This window comes from Coloeus monedula, assembly GCF_965178545.1.
Source record: "Coloeus monedula genome assembly, chromosome: 3".
Taxonomy (NCBI): Eukaryota; Metazoa; Chordata; class Aves; order Passeriformes; family Corvidae; genus Coloeus; species Coloeus monedula.
Window position 1 is genome coordinate 75446119 of NC_138783.1, and position 21692 is coordinate 75467810.

Genomic DNA, 21692 nt, shown 5'->3' on the forward strand with positions numbered 1-21692 from the left:
CCTGCACTTTTATAATGTTAAAGTGGGAATGGAATCACCGATATTGAATCCAGATTCATATGAGTACGAATCAGTGAAATGTTTATGCGCTTTAATGACAGCCTGTCTATTTAGATATAAAAATGGTTTTTTATTATAATTTTAGGCTCCCATTTTTGAAATTTGTCATAAATTAATCATATCTTCTAATATTCCTAAGAAATGTGAAATTATTGTACCATTTTATAGTTCTGTAAGAGATCTGCATGAGAAATAACTGCCTAATGATTTCATCGATTGACCTGAAAATAAAATTTGGTAGCATAAAACTTCAGTGAATACCACAGCAACTCTAATGGCAAGTTGGAAAATAATGAGATGTGGTCAAGAAGAGCTGATAGTCTGTTTCTTTCAATGTATATTTCTGGGTGTTGGCCCAGCATTGTTATTTATTTATACGTATTACATCAAGATAACTAAACTGAGATACAGAAAGGATGCAACTTCAAAGAAAAAATAGAAAAGATATACCATATTTTAAGCAATGTATAAATAATTCAGTTCCACTCGAGATTTAAAAAAAAATAAAAGAAAACGCTAGGAAGAAGAGAAGGGTTTTAAGAAAACTATTTATAACACAACAGGAGTTAGGGCAGAAGTTTCAAAATACCATATGTCAAATATTTGCTTTTAGCTAATAAAATTAACTATGGAATATAATTAGGAAGCATAATTGTATCGCAAAAATAAGATAACTAAACCAGAAAATAATAAAATATTAAAAACATTTTACTCTATTAATTTTGAATAGATTTTAGGTTAGATAAACTGATTACTCTGTGTGCTGCATGAATTGTTTTGTCAAAATACCTGTGACCATAGGAACAAATTGAATTTCATGTACATAAACAGTCTTTCATCTGCAGGGAAAATAATGTTTAGAATGAGTACTTAGGAGGAATTAAAAGAGATTGAAGCTGTCTATGAGGTTTTGTGTCTGTAAATTTTTTTTTTTTTTTTTGGCAGAAATATTCTTTGCACATGGTTTTGCTGCAACTGAAGTTGAAAAGCATTACCATCTCAGGAGACTTGGAACTATCTTGACTATAAATTTCAGACTGCTTTAAACAGAAAGATACCCATCTCATCTATACTCCCTGAGAGACTCAATGCAGTATGCACATCCAATCACACTGACATCATTGACTACCAAATAAACAATTGAGCAGAAATTTCCCTGCAGGTATAGAAATTTTTCTTAACATGAAGTGGAATGAATGGTAGTATACACTTTCTCAATAGCTTAATGTTTAAACTATTTACTCAAGGAGAATAACTCCTGATTACTAAATCTGTCTGAGTTTGATTGTTCAGAAAAAAACCTCATATGTTCTGAGGGGATATTCCTGAAAACTATTTCTGGGGTTTCACCTCAGGAGAAGAATCTGGAACCTTGCTCTCTATTTTTCAATTAAGTGCTCCAATCATGAAACTATAGAAAAACATGGAATGGTTCTAAAGGGCAAGAGGTTTAAATGAGCAAATGAATGCGCAAAAAGAATGTATTTAGGTAAGAAATTTCACTTTTGTGAATACTATTCTGACTGCCAGAATTATAATTATTAGACACTGGACTGCCATTTTCTGTGTAACATCTGATGAATTAATATGAAAATTCACTTTCCATAGTTTAAAGAGGAACTGAACAGGTACTTCAGTTTTGTGAAATATTAGTCTTACAGTGATCACTACAAATCTCTAAGCTTGAGTTGTTCCATATCTTCCATTATTCTTTCATCCTTCTTTGTCTACCAACTCATCTAGCCATGACTGTGATGTAAAATCTTTCTGATATAAAAAGATGTTCCAGCCTCTTTCTGACAAGAGTATCCTTTCTGAATGTGTCAAATTCATACTATTCTATGTTCATTTCTGGTGTTTCTGTAAATACATAGTGTTATGTCCTATAAATCAGAAATTGTTTCCATAGAAACTGGTGAGTTTAGTACTATACTTAAAATGTTTCACATACTGAAGGAGTCCTAGTAACTTTGATATTGCCCACATTAGTTCACAGCCCAAGAGAAATATACACATAATATTAATATTATTAATAATAATATAGGCAGTTCTTATTGAATGGGACAAATGAAAAAAAAAAAAACCACAGTCAAAAGTGACCAAAAAAAAAAAGTGTGACTTAAAATTAATATCCTTGTTAATTAATTGAAAATATCTAATTCAGTGACTTTTTTGGTTAAATTTTAATTGGTTTACTTTGGAGAAATTTTTTCTGAAGGAAGTATATGTACTGATTTGGATGAGACAGGAAGATGGAACTTGGACTAACCATCTAAATGCTTATATATTTTTAAATAAAAATTTTAATTTTAAAAGGAATAGGAATGCCTCAATTCCCTACAAATGGTGATTTTTCCATACTCCAGGAAAAAAAATATATGGTACATATTTTTATAGCAATCAGCTAAAAACCGAGTCAAAGTTATACAATATACATAGTTAATTAAATGAATAAGAAACTCAATTGCAACATTATATAAAATGTAATTTATATTTATGCAGAATTTTTTAGAATGTGGGTTTTGTCTCTTTGATTGGATGTGATAATTGCATTGTTCTTTTTCAATAAAGCTGAACTTAGAGATGTATTCCAGCATCAGTTTTCATTAGCATACCTCAGCTACTCATCTTTGAATAAATCTGGAATTAAAAAAATATACAAATACCTTATCCTAATGCTTAAGTCAGAGGAAACTGCTTTATTTCCAACCTCTTTCCAACTCAAGTAAAATTTGAAACAAATACTGTTTTTTTCTGTTTTACAATTTATTTTCTTTTCTGGAAAATGTCTTTGTTCTGGATTTAATATTTTGCTAAATCTTCAAAAACTAAACCAGTTTTTATTTTTCCTGTTTTTCAGACCACTTGGAACTATTATATTTGAAGAGCACTTACTTAAAAGTGAGCTTTTGGCTGCTAGCAAGTCTAAGATCTTTTCCATTTGCTTTAATAGCTTTCTCCATGTGAAGTGGCTCATTACACTAAGTTCTGTATTTTTCTTGTTGAAACATCTAGCACAATAATTTTTCTTTCCACCTATTTACAATTCTTGTGTAATTCAAAATTACTTAGAAGTAATTTCTAACCTGAAGTAAAAAAAAAAGGGGTTTGGGTTTAGTTTGTTTGGGTTTTTATAATAAACTTTTTGCTCTCAAATCAGGAGGGGAAAAATGATATATAAAAGAATCTACATATTTGTCATGTATAAAGGTCCATCTATGTGAATATAAGACTTTTTAAGAATTTTTATTTCTTTGTCAGACACATGCACAAGAAAACATACAGGACCTGCATAAAATCTGGGCACTCTACCAAGTTTGTATAAATAATATTTTATTACCTAGAAAGTTTAAACATATTTCTGAGATGAGGGAAGGTAAGAAAGAAAGAGATGAAAATTAGAAGTCCAACTACTTCACCCAGAAATTGCTCACAGATGTAAAAGATTGAACAGAAGAATCTGTTCTGTACTGTGAGTTTCAAAGCCAAACAAAATTAGAACATCACTAGACTGTTATAGTTCATTTAATTAATGTAGGAGATGGAAATGCTGCTGTGCCAACCTATTATCTTATTCATTCATGGTATTAGAGTCCCATAAAATGGTATTATAATCAGGTCATAAAAAATATGCTACTTTCTAAAGCAGCAACAGAGAAGAAACTTATTCAGCTTCAGATCTATACATCCAAATGCCACGTTTCTAGAGTTCAGACATGAACAAAGCACTTAAATTCCCTTTCAGAGTCAATGGTGCTCTGATCAGCACCATCAGTAGTCTGGAGACATATTCAGTTGACAGTGTGAATTCTAGACTAAAATGGGGCATTTTAAAGATGGTTCCCTGCCTTCGAGAGTTATATGTCACATTGGAAAGAGATGATAAAAATCTCCTGAATTCAAAGCCCAAAAATAACTAAAAAGCAAAGATGTGATGAATAACGTAAATCATAATACCTCTATGCTCTTCAGAAGAGTAGAAAGTATGACTGTACATTGCAACAACTATTTGCTGACTTGGAAACACAAGCCAAAACCAATAAAGCTACCACTACACCATAGGGTATGCCTTTATAATTTGTGCTAGAACACACTTTGCCTTGTAGAAATATCAGTAAAATGGGATAGGCATATAAGTGTGTGCCAGAGAACATAAAATAATTATATATATGAACTACCTCTGTTTCAGATGAGGTTTTAAGGGTAGAATACAAAATAGATGAATGATGTGAAATTCCCACTGCAATATTTTTAAAAGGCTGCTGGAAAAATCATTCTGAATATAAAGAATTATTAAAAACGTACCACTGAATAAATATAAATTTGTTTTTGTAACATGACAGCTCCTTCATGGTTTCTGAATTGTTATCACCATCCCTTATGGTAAGTCTCTTATTCTTTCATTCTCTGAACACTTTGTTGCTTTGCCTGATTATTATCAAGGACATCCAAGGTCATGGAGATGCATAGTGGTTATTCAATAATTGTAATTCTTCTTGCATCACATCAAGAATTTGTTCCTTGGCTTACACCCAAATAAAAGAAGAGCTAAAGATGGCTCAAAAGAAAATGCAGTAGAGTTTTCTTAGTGGTAAATAAAGTTAGGAACTGTGGTAAGAAACTTTTAATGCCACAAACTCTTTTAATAGCCTGAATATAAAATGTAGTCATAGAAAAATAAAAACATGGCTATACTAAATAAATAAATCAATAAATTTAAAGTATCAATCAAGCACATAAGAAGGTTAGAATTTGAAAGATGAGCTACAACTTATGGAGAATAAAATAAATAGAAGAATGTAAGTAGAGAAGAAGATAAACTACAAGTAGTTTAATTAACTGTGAAGTACATTTAAAAAAAAATAGATCATACAGAAAAGGTCAATGAATCAGTTATAATGTCCTGATCTCTAGAACATAAGAGTTGAGTTGTGACTTGCCAGTAGAATAGTAGAATAGACCAGAATAAGGCAAGAAGAGATTACTCCTTAAATTAGATTGTAAGATGCCTTGGTGAAGCTGTGGCATGTAAAGACCTAACTAAAATATTGTTTTAACCACCAGTGATGATTGCTCAGCTCTTCTCTTTTAAAAGGTTTAGGAGAAGCATTAGATCTATAAGTAAAAGTGAGAAAAAGATGACTCAGTAAATAATTATAACAAGTTTCTTTAGCTTCAACACTGCAGAAAATGAGAAAAAGCCTATGAATATTCAGTTAAATATCTAAATTTGATAAAAATATACAGAGAGGATAAAAATAGAGTTGTCAGGAATCATCAAGTAGGGATTTGTCAAGAATTGACTATGTCAAACTAATTTAATTTAGTCTTTTCATAGAAAACCTGGCAGAGTTCATAAAAGAAGTAATAAAACTGATTCACTTTGACTAGTGGAACTTTAGTTTAAATGACATTTTCATAAAAAAATACTGCTGAAGAAGGTAAAATAATCAAGAAGGATGGATGTATAATCAAGAAAATAATTTTACATTTAGATTATCAAACTGTCTTTTTAGTGGGGATTCACAGGGACCTATGCTGGAATTTGTTTTGTTCAGTATTTTCAGCTGTAGCTTTGATAGAACTAGAGAGTGCACTTAAAATTTTCCAAATGACGTGAAACAGTAGGGAGTGCAAGCTCTCTGAAGTGTGGTTTTTGAATTCAAAATTATCTTAGTAATATGAAGAAATGGTCTGAAATCAGTAGGTGAAATCTAAAAAGGATGGCAGCATGAGGAGAGACGGGAGGAGAGAACATTTTGGTTGGGAGGGACCTCCAGCGATCATCTAGCCCAACTTCCTGAAGGCTTCAGGACTGACAAAAAGTTAAATCATGTTTCTATGGGCATTGTCCAAATGTCTGTTTAACACTGACAGGCTTGGAGTATTGACCACCTCTCTAGAAAGCCTGTTCTGGGATTTGACTACCCTCTCAGTAAAGAAATGTTTCCTAACATCTAGTCTGACTTTCCCCTAATGCGGCTTTGAACTGTCCTGTCACTGGATCATAGAGAGAAGAGAAAAGTACCTTCTCTCTCCACGTCCCCTCCTCAGGAAACTGTAGAGATCAGTGAGGTCATGTGTCAGCCTCCTTTTCTCCAAATTATATAAACACAGAGCCCTCAACCACTCCTTGTGGGACATTTCTTCCAGCCCTCTCAACAAGTTTGTTACCCTCCTCTTGACAGGTTCTTTATACTGCATTTGATACACTGCAGTATGCAATTTGCAATATATGTTCCTGTTATTCTGTCGATAGAACATTTTTTGCGTTAAGAGACAAAAAGTCAATAACTTTCTGTGAATTATTGTAATCCAAACTTCACAAGTGTTTGAAAATTTATTAGAAAAAAATATTAAAAACTAACTGCAATCAGCATGCATTGCAGGATTTTCTAAACCTAATCAAAATTTCACCTAAATTTACATTCACTAGGTGAGGTGTTTCTTTTCTTATATCTTAAAGGTTGTAGCTTCTGCTGATGATTGTGGCTTCCTTAATTTCTGACTTGAACCAGCTCTGGGACCTTCTTCTACTTAACTAAGTAAATCATAACATATCTAGGTGAAAGTTCACCATCTAAGGCTTCAGCAAATTTAGCTACCAGTACTAAGCAGGATCTACAACTGTTAAATAAAATAAGCATGGACCAAACTTCAGGTTTTTTTCCTACATAAGCACAACATTTAGGTTATCATCACAATTTCCATTGTTCTTCTTCAGCTCCTATGAAACATATAGTCTTACACAGACGATGTTAAAATTTAAAGGTGAATGATGAAGAGTGAACCTAGAGAGAAGGTACTTTCATGAAACAGGTTCTAAGCAGAAAACCACTGTGCATTTGAAACTCCCACTTCCTAGTTGGAAAAGAAATAATTACTATGCATCTGAATGATTCTGTTGAAAATTTACAGAAAGGATGAACTCTTAACACCATCACCACAACATCTAAACTAAGAAGAAGACTGGATTCTGGATGGGTTCATCTAATGATCTAATAATGCATTTTATTAGGCACAGATTTGTTGAAGGAGTGAGAACCTTAAGGCAGCTCATTTCGTTCCTCCAACAGGGAGTATTTATGTCTGTCACACTGCACTACTTTCCAGGGTGAACAAAGTCTTAATCACACTATTTTAATGATCCCTTGCACATCTTAAGGACATGAACTGGCCTGAAGCAGACTAGGCAGAAAATAATTTTTTCATATGGAACATTTTACAGGAAAGATCAGTCTGCTTTAGAGTGGGACATTTTCAGATATTGCAACCCTAGCAACCACAAAAGCTCCTAACAAAGATATTTACATATTTTCATACTTAAAAATGAGAATAATCATGTTTAGGAATCTAGATGACACTACAGCATAGCATATCCATTAAAACTCAGTTAAGCTAAATGGAAAAAAAATCACCCTACTTTCTTTTATACTGTAGATTCCAAAACATTTAAATGAATATTAGATGTTTCTGGTACCTCTTAGCTGGGTAAGATGGATACATTATGGATGTGTCAGGCCATCACAACAGTTATTTGATGAGATTCCCTACAGCCACAATGCAGCCACAAGTTCAATGGCATTTATCATACTCCAGGATTAGAAATACATAGAGGTCAATTTAATAGGCTTTGAAGTCCAGAGGAGAGATGGTATTTCCTGTACTTTTTTGATAGGTTTTAATAAGATTTAGGAATTTTGTGTCCATATTGTTATAAATACCAATTCAATTTCCTTCCAGTGCTTATAACCTGGTGAAAACATCCTCCTGAAAAGGAGGCCAGAATCGTATGTACGGGTAGAAAATGAAATACAGTCACAGCAGTCAGTACACGACAAGAATCTTCAAAAATTGCCCATAAATTACCCACTTGCCTAAAAAGCATAAATAAATCTTGGACATTTTAAAGGTCCAACTGAATAAAGTCCTGAACTGCTTTGAGCAGGAAATTGGACTTTGTTGTACTTAAACCTGAAATATGGAAAGGAAATGCAGAAGCCAAGGATCCCTCTATTTGAAACAAAATGAAAAGGTGCAACCTTTGCACATACTCCTAAGTTACTTAGTGTTGTGAAATACAATCTGTCTCTGACGTTTAGCCCTATATATGGAGATGACTACACAAAGAAGTGTCATAACTGTAGTCCCCATCCTGTAATAGTTCCTCATGGTGTGTTTGCTGGAAGGGATACCAAGGGCACTAGACAAAGCAGTTAAGAGTGCTCAAGAAAAAGTAACAAAAATGCTCTTCAGAGACCCTTTCATCAAAAAATAAAGGAAAAATCTCAAGCTTTCATGAATGAGAATTTTTTTTTTTTTCTGTTTTCTTATACATAAAATCCTTCTATGGAAAAAAAAAATACAAGTTCACTACATTAGTAGATCTTTTTCCAGGTTAGTACTCTTACTATTCATATTTTTACTGCACAAAATGAGGCTTCAATTCTGCTCATAAGTAGAGGTTCAAGGGGTGAGTTCAGGAACTCAGATACCTTCTTATCCACAATTATCTCAATCCTTGCCTTCAGGAAATCTCCAACTAACTCTCCAGAGCAAAACTGCTTTAGAGGTACTTCTTCATGGAATGGATGCAAGCCAGACAGAGCCATTTAGCCTCAGGGTCAGAGTTTTGCTTATAGACCATCTTTTATTTGACATTTTAGACATAGCTTAGCAAAATATTTTAGCATTTCATAATTCGTTATAATTCATACATTCTTTGGTTTCATTTGTTTTAGGAAAGTCTAACATCATCACTGCAACGTATAGAATATGGTCTTCCTCATGAAACCGTTCTTAAGGATCAATCTGAGCAAATAATTATTGTAATTAAGGCAGGTACCTAATAGCCTTAAGGAGACATGCTTTCCCATAGACCAGGTTGCTCAGAGTCCCATCCAACCTGGCCTTGAGTGCTAACAGGGGTGGGGCATCCACAACTTCTCTGGGCAACATGTTCCAGTGCCTCACAGCTCTCACAGTAAAAACCTTCTAGCAAACATCTAAGTCTACCTTCTTCAAGTTTAAAACTACTACCCCTTGTCCTATCACTTCAAGGCCTTGTAAAAATGCATCTCCATCTTTCTTGTAGCTCCTTTTAAGTACTGGGAAGTCACTAGGAGGTCCCCTCATAGCCTTTGCTTCTCCAGGGTGAACATTGCCAACTCTCTTGTCCTGTCTGTATAGGAGAGGTGCTCCCGTCCTCTGACCATCTTCATGGCCCTTCTCTGGACACAATCCAGTTAATACAGAACTGACATAGAAATCTCTGGTCTAAAGCAAGACATGAGAGTAAAAATGATAACATTTCAGAAGTCTTTCCCAGTTCTACTTTGCTTTAGCAGGATAAAATCATTTCCATTTGCCTCCATTACCACTTCATGTGCTTTCCTTCCTTGGTTTCTTCATAATTGTCTGATGAGCAGAAAGAAAAAATATAGTCTTCAAATCCACATGTAAAGTGCTTCCAGTACTGAATGTGCACATTATTCAATGATCTTAATCATGAAAGAGAAGAAGTACGTAAAGAATCTGAATAATAGGAACAATTTGGTTTATGTGTGCATTCAAATCCATATGAAAGTAGGTTCTGGTCTTATAGGAGCCAAGAGACTACATGCCTTGCTGAGGATTCTGGAGACAAGGCTTAGAAGCTTTCATATTTGTAAAGAATATATAATTCATAAGGTTTTAAAGTGCAATTTGTCCTCTAGGAAAAATTATATGAAAAACGGAAAAGGAAGAGACAAGAAATAATTTGACCTTAACTTCTGCACACAGTTTGAAGGTTAACAGATGAGCTAGCAGTCTACTGATTTTGGCTGGGATAGAGCTAATTTTCTTCATAGAAGCTTGAGTGTTTGCTGTGCTTTGGACTGGTGACCAAAACAGTGTTGATAACACACTCATACTTTATTTATTGCTAAGCAGTGCTCAGTTTCAAGGCCTTTTCTGCTTCACACAGCACCCCACCAGCAAGAAGCCTGGTGGTGCACAAGAAGCTGGGAGAGGACACAGATGGGACAGATGAACCCACCTGACCAAAGGGATATTCCATACCATATGACATCATGCTCAGCAATAAAAGCTGGTGAAAAAAGGAAGAAGGGGATGTTTGGAGCAATAAGGTTTCCTGGAGATGGCTGAACACCTGCCTGCCTGCCTGGGAAGTAATGAATGAATTCCTTGCTTTGCTTTGCTCATGTGTGCAGATTTTGCATTACCTATTAAACTCTCTTTATCTTGAGCCTCTTCTTTTCTCACTTTTACTCTTCTGATTCTCTCCTTCATCCCATCAGGGGGGAATGAATGAGGTGCTCTGTGGTGCTTAGCTTTCTGTTAGGGTTAAACCACAAAAACTATTTATATTCGATCACTAGAAAATAATTTCAGTCATTCAAAATTCTCCCCATATTGGTGAGCAGGATTTCAGAAAAATACAAGAAAAGCAGAAGTCTAAATATTATCCTTTGGAGGCACAAAGGAGCTGCAGCCCTTTTCCACTAAGTACATTAAAAAAATTAGGCAGTTTGGATCATTCTTCTGAAGACAAGTACTTAACTTTTTGACAATTTTTTCCATATATATTTAGAGATCTAGATCCTGTCAAGTAACATTTGTCATAGAAACGTAGAGATGCAAAAAAGGCTGCCATCCTTCGAGTAGCATTGTGGGAAGTAAAGACAAGGTGTTAAGAAATGTGGAGTAAGCTAACCATGTAACTGATATGAATTTGACTTGGAGCATAATGGGAAATTACTGACATGTTTCAAATGGTATGGGGAGGGAGGTGGGCAGAATGACAGAGAAGATAAATAATTTTGGCAGCAGATTTTTGGGCTGCAAAGATCTGGGAGTATGTTTAAGTTAAAAAAAAGACTAAAAAATATATATACAGATATTTTGGAATAAAAGCAAGAATATGTATTATAAAAATGAATATATATCCATAACTAGAAAAAAAAAATATGTTTAGACTGCTATTGCACACAGATCATTCCTCCTCTCACTGACCAATATTGTCTTACTATTTCTGAGTATTCTCAGGTCTCTCTGAGTGCATCTGTTATCTTCTGTACTATATTTAACTCATAAATATCATAAAGCAGAGATCATGCATCTGTTTCCTGCTTACAGGGCCATTTTCACTGTAAGATCCTGAAACTAAATTGGGCTGGTTTAGTGTTACAGTAATACTTATACTGATATATTCGTCAAGAACAAATCAAGCTAAGCAATTTTAAGTCTTGCTTCAACAAAATTTCTGGTTTAGTTGTTAGGAGGAAAAAGAAAAGTGTAATTTACTTGGTTTGGTTGACATTGTGTTTTTTACGGCATCTTCATAATTAGACTTAGAAAATAAGGTGGCAGAGCACTAAGATGACTGTACAGTTCACTTAAAGCATGTACTTTGATGAGAAGTTAACAGGTCTCAGAGGAAAACTAGCAGAACATTCCACATGGAGTACAGTACATCTAGGAGATTCTATTAAATAATTGTTTGAATTATTTAGATAATACAATAAAAAAGGTTCATAGAAAATCTATTCACTCTCAGAGTTGGAAATGATAGCAATTTCTGAGGACAAAACTAGAATTTAAATTAGGTTGATTAAGTTGGAGGAATGATTTAAAACCTATAATTACCAATAATTATTATTGATCAATAATCACTAATCAATCAATTCCCACAAAGGCATGGGCAACGTTTTGTGTTCAGTCAAGAAATATCAAAATCACAAATGAGAAATGCGAAATAGCCGACTCAAAAAATATAATGAGTGATAAACTGAACCAAGCCAAGTGTGATCCTATTGCACAAAAGTCAATTTTCATTATTACGTTTATCTTAAAGACTATAATATGTAAAACAGAAGGAGGTTAAAATTTGAGCTGAAATGTTAGTTTTAGTTTTTGTGGTCTAGAAAGTATGATTGTAGACAAATGTATTTTTACCAAATTTCGATGTGGCAAGATGCAGGAAGTGATTGAAAATGATGTCTAAGAGATGTTTAAAGAAAGTTCGAACACTTTTCTTCTGACTGAAATTATTTATTTTTAATGCAGCAAAGGATAAGACCAGAATAATGTCGTTATCTAGAAGCTGGGAATTACATAGTTAGAAAACCTTCTAAGAATAGGAAGTTTTGGGTTTTACTTCAAATATCTATTTCTGCTGTTTTAAGGGGAGGGTCATGAATACATCTTAGGACACTGAAAGTATGGTTTATGTCTCAGAAATGGAATAAACTGGATATTTTTCTTTTGTTTTATTTTTTTGTAACTGAACTCTCATCTTTGGAATTTAAAACAAAATAAACCAAATCTTTTGAATATTAACATTTTTGAATTTTGAAAATGCAAATCTTGAATATGAAGACTTGTTAAATGATTAGTTAATAACAAAGAGAGAAATTCTTTAGAAGGCTACTGTTGCATCTCAACTACCTCAGCCTTTCTTCATATTAAAGTCCACAGAATAGTTAAAGTTGAAAGGCCATTTGGTCCAACCCTCTCTTCTTGAATTTCACCGTGGGTGGGTCTCCACAGTCTTTGTGGACAAGCTGTTTCTGTGACTGGGTAATCTCACAGCAAAGGGCAATACAGACCTGTTGTTACTCTATCTCACGTTACTGAATTCCACTTGTCCCTTGAAGAAGTTATATGTTGACCTCTGGAGGGATTTTCATAACTAGGTAGAATATGTGTTGTTTATTATGTCTGGAATTAGCCAGACAAACCACTCCACCACCCACAGAACTGAGGAAGAGCTCTCTATCTGCCAACCCTGTCTGTGTCCAGGCTGAGTGAGGCTATCCACGATGTTCCAATCTCTTGACCACCTTTATGGAATACTTCTGGATTTTTCCAGTATATCCATATCTTTCTTGCGCTGGAGCACCCCTCACTGGACACAGCACTCTAGCTGTGACCTCACGCATGCTGAGCAGAGGGGAAGGATCACTTCCATTGACTCACTGGAAATGCTCTGCCTAATATAGCTCAGGATTCTATTGGCCTTTTTTGACACAAGAGAGAGTTATTGGCCCATTGTAAGGTTGCTGTTGAACAGGAATCCAAGATCTTCCTCAGCAGAGCTGCTTTCCAGCCATTCACCCCCCATCAGTCCCTAGCATGTACAAGTGCCTGGAGTAATTTCTCTCAAGGTGCAGATTTTGCCTTTCTTTTATTTGAACCTCAAGACATTCTCCTCAGTTTAATTCTGCAGACTGTTGTGGTCCCTCTGATGACAGCACAACTCTCTAGTACGTTAGCTCCTATTCTTAGCTTCATATCATAAAAACTTTCTTGGTATGCACATTGTCTCGGCATACAGGCTGTAAATGAGATGTAAAACAGCATTGGTCCTAGCACTGACCACAGAATACAGAATTGGTGACTTGCCTCCAGCTGGACTCTGGTACAGAGGGTTGTGATCAGTGGTTAAGTCATTGAGTCATTTCTCAATCCACCTCGCCATGCATTTATCTAACCTGTGTTTTTCCAGATTACCTATGAAGATATTATAGGAACAATGTCAAACACTTCACTAAGGATAAACCTTACTACTGTAAACAATGGTGGACTCCTCCATATATGTTCTAGCCACGCTTTATTCCTCCTGAATTAACCTTTCTCAATTTGAATTTTGTTGGTTGCATACACAGTATGAAATTAAATCATTACTTGCTGTCAGTTTTCTCTTAAAAAATTACAGGAACCAAACTTAGGTTTCTGTTCTGAATCAAGTATGAAGAGGAATCAAAATAAGTTACTGTCTTAGTGACCTCATCTCTATGGTGTAATACTGTTCTACATTCAGGTCACCAAATATCAAATGGAACAGCATCAAGAGGAAAGACTGTATGTGACTCACGGCAGAAGGCAGGGAATGTGTCACAAAATTTGTTCAGTTTGTCAAAGTGTTTAAGTAAGATTTAAGAGTGCTGTAATGACTAATATGTTGAACTGGCACAGAGTCAGCGCTGTCCCTTTTTGGTTTTGCCCTTTATTAAATATGTCCCAAAGCACTTAATTCTTATGTGGAAGAAAACAAGAAGGGGAATTTTTGAATAGCAGAGGTTGGCCCCAGATTGAGCAACTATCCTTCTTTCAAGAAAGGATAAGAATATCAGGAAGAATGGGAAGAACGAGGCTAAAAGTGATAGGAATAACAATGCCTCATAATGAAAAAGAATAATTTTAAGGTGGGTTTTACCAGTAAAAGCTGTATTAAACTTTAGTATTGCTTTCTATTTAGTATTGCTGGAGAGTTTTCTGCTGTCCAAATTAAATATAGCCTTTCAGATAAGTAATGGAAACAGACTCACTACAGTTCAGCTTTAAAGAATTTGTCTAGCTAATAGAAAATGTGTATTAATTCCTAGAAATTATGACATTTAGGCTTCCAGGATTATTGTTTTACTGTACTAGCTATTCTTCAGTTCAATAGAATATAAAATATAGGTAACAAGTGGTTTTGTTCATAGATTTTTTAACTGGAACTTCAGGGGCATCTGTACTACATGAGCATCTGCTGTAGCTTCTATATAGAATAGAGTTCTTTCAAGTTTTGACATTCCAATCCAAAATAGAAGGTACATATTAACTGGCATACCAATCAGGAAAAAGAAAAAAGCAAAAGAAAAGGGAAAAACAAGAAGAAGGAACATGAGATTGTAACAGAAATTACCTTGAAGACAAATTACCACAGTCATTTGAGGAAGATAAAGTATGAAATTGTGCAAGATAAATGAGAAACAGTCAATCTATATGAAAGTTATATTAAAAACTTCAAATAAATAAATAACAATCTGAAACAACAGATGCCTTCCATTTTATAAAATATAAAAATAAATGCCTTCTTCAATGTTAGCATATATTAACTAACACAAATCTCAATATTCATTACTTTCTCCTGAGTCGAAATCTTTTTTGAATATTGCTAAAACTAACAGGTAGAAGAATGAGAATAAATTTAACACAGTATGAATATTAGAATATTACTTTGTAAACCTGGACTAGAGATCCATTGTGTCTTGCTGTATTTTGTGAGTGGATTTTTCTTTTGATTTATTTCCAACACTAGTAAAGATGTGGGAAAGAAAAATTTTTAAAAAAAGCCAAGTAAGGCAGAATCTGATGAAAATAAATTTATGTGGGAATATTGGGAACAACAATAAGTGACACAAAGCTTGGAATCTACCAAAACAGAACTAAAAATACTGCATTAAATTGCTCCTGAGCTGCAAAGAAATATTTTAAACATAGTTGCTTTTTTTTTAAGAATGGTGTTTTGAAATAAAGAAGAAAACATGACCTCATTTATGAGGCCGCTTTGAAGATCAAATGGAAAACAGAGCTACCTAATCATATAAAAAATGAAAAAGGAGGATTGTAATTTTTACTTTTGGGTACAAATAAATATTCCTGCTGGTTGCTTATTCTGCCTAAAATAATGTACACTGGTAGCTTACTGAAACTCATGTAAGTCATGTACTTAATAATCTAATCCAGTGAAGTGAATTTCATTCTTTGTGAAATGCTAATTATGCACTAACAGATATTTATTACTTAGCAAAATTACAAAAATTGCATAAAACTATACCAGTAAATGTTAACAAATTCAATACAGCTTCTGGTATAAAAAGGTACGAAAAACAGGTCATAAATATGACATGGACAACATTTTTTAGTGTTTGGTTATATTTAGAAATTGTCATATGGTGGAGCTTACCTAAAAACATGCTCAAACAATGAGATCTTTAGTCCATCTGTCCAGCTCTAACTCATTAATTGTTTCTGACATTTGCTAACAAACAAAATCAAGTAATTTATTTCGGGGGGAGGGTTTTCCAAAGGCTCCAGACTTCCTCTACTGAACTCTAGTGATTCAGGTATGTCTGGGAATGAAAAAAATGAGACAGAAGCTCTAAATGTATTTCCTTCTAACACACTGATGGCAGGAAAGTAAAAGGGTGATAATGCACTTTAGACTTTTGACTACTAATTGGCTTTAGATATCAAGAATGTGAGAGACGTTGGCTTGGGGTTACAGGTCTAACAAGGCCATTGTCCATTTATGCTGAATATTTGTCAGAGACTAAAATGCTATGGTTCATCGCTTAAACATTTTTATGAAGAGGTTTTGGCCATTATGGCAAAACTGTATAAAGAAGCTACAGCCACTGAAGCCCTCCCCTCCCTGAAGATGCCTCCTAAGGGGAACTTTGGACTGTGAGTTATGCCACCTAAGGGAATTCAAGATAAGACACTCTTGCTCAATCATCGCAGGTCTAAGAAGAAACAAACAACGGTGGGGGAGAAGAATGCATCCACAAGGGAGCCAAACCCACCAGCTGTGCTGAGAATCATCTCTGGCTGGGTTCAGGGCACAGCCCACAGACCCATTTGCTGAGGGAACATTTACACAGATTCCCGCCCCAACCGAGGGGGGAAGGAAGAGGTTTTGGGTCAGTCCAGCTATGGAACCCTCAACCCCAGGAACGCCACATCCATGGGACATTCACATGAGAGGCATATGAGGAGGAGTCATAATTCATCAAAGACCCCCAAAGTGCTCCCCAGACTTATTCCTGAGGCCTTGTACCATGGGACTGCACGTGATGCAAAGTGATGAAATTGATCCAGAGTCCGCTGCAAGAGACTGTCAAACTGCCCCCCTGCCCCAGGGGAGGTGCCTGGGTGTTCCCACCTGGCCTGAACATATATTAATCAATTGATTTCAAGGTTTTCTTGGGGGACCCTCACTACCAAGAAGACTAGCTGGAGAGGATCATTGGGACTCCAGTGGGATCCATAGAGTAGTGGTATTTTCTTTAATCTGTCTCCATCACTATCTTTCTGTACCCCCACCTCTTTTCTATTTCTTTGTCTTCCTCTCTCTCTCTCTCTCTCATATATTTACTATTAAATAAAATCCGTACTCTTGACTTTGGCATATGGTCTCTTTTGCACCTCAATGCGGGCAGAGGCATTTCTAATAACTTTAGAAATCAGACTGTATCTGTCAGAAAGTGATAAAAAGTAAAAACAATAGCATCTTGTTGGGAGACACATCCATGAATGTCCAGCACTCTGCTGAAGGCTGAGTCCAAGGAGGAACTTAGCTATGTAAAGGCCAGAGAGAAGACCACACTTTGACCAGCTGTAGTCAGCATCCTGTTCCCTGGAGACCACAGTACCAGTTGGACCAGAGGCCTTGGCTGATATGAGCATGTTCTGTGCAGACAGTGTGTGTATGCATGTATGTGGGTTTTGAGGAATAGAAATTGCTATCCAGCCACTATGTCCATCCAACTTTGAGAGAAAAATATTAAATTTTATGTCACTAGGTGGTGTGCTGCTCTTCTTGAGACTATTTTGCCCCTAATTCTATCTGAGACAGACAGCAATATAACACTATTAGAAGAAATTTTAGGTGAAATTTAAGCTATTGGTTAGGCAAAAACTTGTAAAACAATTGTAAAACTAGTTAATTAAAGTTAGTTTGAAACTGTTTTCAGAAGCTGTCAAGTCCAAACCATGGAACATATATAGTACAAGTAAAAGGTTTTCACTTATGGATTACAGATTTTTTTCCCTAGAGAAAACAAACAAAAATCAACTAACTAAACCCAACAAAACCTAAAGATCTACATTTAAGATAACACACTGGTATCAACTTAAAAATAGTTTCACTTAAATAAAATGCATTTCATTAAATACTTTGTCTACTACAACTTTCAACTTAGAAATGACTTTCATTCGACTCTGGCAAACCAGTTAAATTTCTTGGGTTTTTTTAAAAAAAATCTTTAATAACAGGTTTTCATTTATAAAATTCAGAGTGCAGTAAAATTTGGTGTAAACTATTTGAAATAACAACTTATACCATCATTTTTAGTGAAAGAACAAAATAAATATTAAAACTTCCATAACAGAAAATAGAAGAATATCCACAAAAAAAGAGTGAAATGTAAGCCTTCTCATAGAACTAAATATCTACATAGTCTACTGGTTAAATAAATAGAATAACATTCTCAGCACCATCTAGTATGCATTAAGGTGCTTAAATTTAAATTTAAAGGAAATTATTACTTAAAGAATAAATGAATAATGTATGTCTTTATATGGCTTTTTAACCCCAAGGAATTGCTGTCTGAACCTCCAGTAGAAGTGCTTGAGCAGATGGATACAGTAATTGTGTAAATCAGTACCTTTTGATTAGTAGAGGTCACAACAGAGAAACGAGTATGGAAAAGATAGTATATTGATGCAGAAGAAAGGATAATATTCTGAAAAATGAGGTGATAAACGGCAAAAAAAAAAAAAAAAGTAAACCCATTTATGAGCAGTACCAATCACAAAATAATTCTGTGTAGCTTTTCCAATCTCATATATGATACATAAAATAAAGTTAAAGATTTATTTAAGAAGGTGTGTCTGAGAAAGCAGACTTCATTATGCATTAGTAACTGGATGAAGTTTAATACCACTGTTTTGGGGTCAGTTTTATATGTCTTCATTCTTTAAACAGTTCACCCTGAAAAGAAAGGATTTAAACCTAACATAATTCACTTTTTTAAAAATGAATCTGCTCATTCAAAAATACTCTAGTCTAATTTTTAATAAATGTCCATTAAAGCAATATGACCAACTATATAGATGGATATTTGGAAAAATTTGCACATTTACCAGTATGATTTATGCCATTACCACAAGAAAAATAAAATTTCAAAGTAAAAAAATCTTCTAAAATAATACCAGAATTATAAATAAATCAAATTTAAATTTACTAATGAAAAAATAATAGAAAATTTAGCACATACAGTGTAGTTTTTAAGACATTTCTATAGATGAGGTGGAATTTTTGAAAATAGCCAAAGGAAGAGAATATATTTAATTTAAATTAGATTCTTCTTTAGGCAAAACTAGCAGAACCAGCCTGACATTAAGATGAAGAGCTTTCTAATAGTGAGATGACAAAATTACTTAATCTTAAAACAGTAGTTCCTCTAAATAAAACAGCCTAAATTTATCTTTTAAAGGTTAACTTTTACTGCTTTATTAATTTTCTTAGTTAATTCTTGCTATCAGTAATTTGCCTCCAGTAAAAATGAAAGTGTACTTCGAAAACCCTGTTTGTGTGCCCCAGCACTCATGGATGCTGATGGCCAGCAATCTCCAATCAGTTCTGGACAAGACCAAGCCACCTTCTTGGCCTCCCTGTCTTTGTTCTTTTAGGGCTCTAGAACTAGACTTCTGGTATTTTCTTTCATGAATTCTTGAGGTATAAATGATCCCTCTCACCAGTCCCACCACCAGCTAGCTGTACCTGTGACTCTCTTATCTTGAAGAAGACTTTCTCACTACTTGCTCAGCAGCCCAAGTCCCCATAATGTATCTGCACAGTATCAGAGCTGGGCCTGGTACAGCCCAGAAAGTAACCAATCAATCTTTTTTTTTTTTTCCTTTTCTTCTTTTACTTCTTTATTAGATGGTCAAGTTTGGACTCCTCTATGAGCTCTTTGCAGTAAAATGGAGAGAAGGGTATTCAGGGTATTGTTCACCTGATGAATAGCTGTGTCTAATTTAGAGTGAGAAAAACTGCTGCCTGGTAGCCCTTATTTCACTAACGTTGACTACCCAAGCATAATGGACAACATTTCACCAGATGATTTGAATGTTTGAGAAAATAGAGTGAAATGGTTGGAGACCATTGAATAACCACTCTTAGAATATGCATCACACTTGTAAACGGGATAGAGATCCTCCTAAAAGTGAGCTGAGATGTGCTGATATGTCAGCCGAAGGACCCAGTGTTCCAGTAAGTGGGGAATATTCTTTAGGTAGGGATAAGAGTGAGAGGTTTGTGTAGAGAAGCCGAATAGTGCTCATGGAATCATGGGAAGCGTGCACCACCTTTTCCAGTTAATCCTGTCACCTGTGTATTGATATCCATTAGCAAGGGGTGAATATGTGTCCTTGCTCTCTATTTCAGGATCTGGAATAGACAAACTCACAGTATTTTTAAAGAAGCCCTGAGCCAACAATGCAGCATTTTTCTGTGTAGCTATATTCCATAATGCTGAGTAGGACTTGCATCCTTGTGAGACTGTTTCTTGAGCAGAAATGAATTCAAACACATATTCAAGTGATATCTGACTGGATTCCCTTAACATTCTTTAGCCATTAATAAAAATTCCACACACGGTTAAATAAAAAAAAGACTTTTTTTTAATTGGAAAGAGGCAATACTGAAAGGAAAATGCAGCATCTGTTTCACAGCAAACAATGACACTCTATAGTCATTTCAGTGAAAAAAAAATTATTATTAATTATTTTAAATATTTATAATTTAAAATATCAATTTGAAAAATTTCTAAAAGATCATCTAGCCAAGCAGTTCACAGTACTCCTTCTGTTAAAAACTACAGAAATATTTACTATTTTTTAAAAATAATTCTGTCTTGCCTATAAAAAAAAAATTGCTTAAAAATTAAGAGACTGACTTACTTTAATTTCTGTAAATGAAACCAGCATCTGTACAGTTAGGTAAATATATTTATCTCTTATTTTTATGGATTTCTCCTTTACTTTCTCATTATTCAACCTTTCCCTTTACTGGGTTTTATGGTTTTATGATAGCAATTTTACAGAAGTCTGTGGCAAGGCTTATACATAAAAGTCTGAATACCTTTAGGACTTCTGAATCAACATTTTCTGCTATTTTATCCATTAGCTCAATGCATATAATCTTTCCATCGCTACTGTGCTAGTATTGCATATTGAATTGCTAATCACACTGCTGGGAATTATTGACTGATAATTTATTAAGATTAATTTTATCTCAAAAGACACATATCATAAAATCAGAGGTACATTATTTATCTATACACAGACACAAAAAACCATGCCAGTTGTCTAGCTGTTTTCCTCTTTATATCACTTCATTTCAATCTTCCTTTGAGATAACTAGATACACGCACAACAAAATTCTTAGGAATGTAGCTGTGAGGCTACCAGTGCTGTTGTTATAAAATGTACTGGGTTTTTTTTCTTTTATATAGTAATCTTTAAGGCTTAATTCCAACTTGGGAAAAAAAACCAAAATAAAAGGAGAGAAATGGGATCATTGCTTGTTTATATATGAGACTTTTTGAGATTCTTTAAATCTGACATATCCTGTAAAAATGCTGAACATTCCCCAGAAATGTGGAATATGTGACTTCAGTAAAGGCTTAAAGGCTGATTGCTATAGTATTTATAAGCAGTATTGAATTTCTTTTCCGAAGTTTGAATGGAACATCCATCTTCTTCCTTATAATATCAGTATCAAATAAATTAGACAGATTTCAGAAGTGGCCAAGCAAGAACCTCAGTTACTGCACCTCAGGGGTAGGTCATAGCATTAAATTGGATGTCCCATCTTGGAAGTGTTTAAGGCCAGGCTGGATGAAGCTCTGGACAACCTAGTCTAGTGGAAGGTGTCCATGGCAAGAGGGATGGAACTAGATGGTCCCTTCCAATCCAAATAATTCTGGTTCTATGTCACTGGTTTCTAGATACCCAGACTGTAGTTCAAAGAGGCCAGCTGCACTTCTCAAGGATGCTTTTGGATCCAAGGT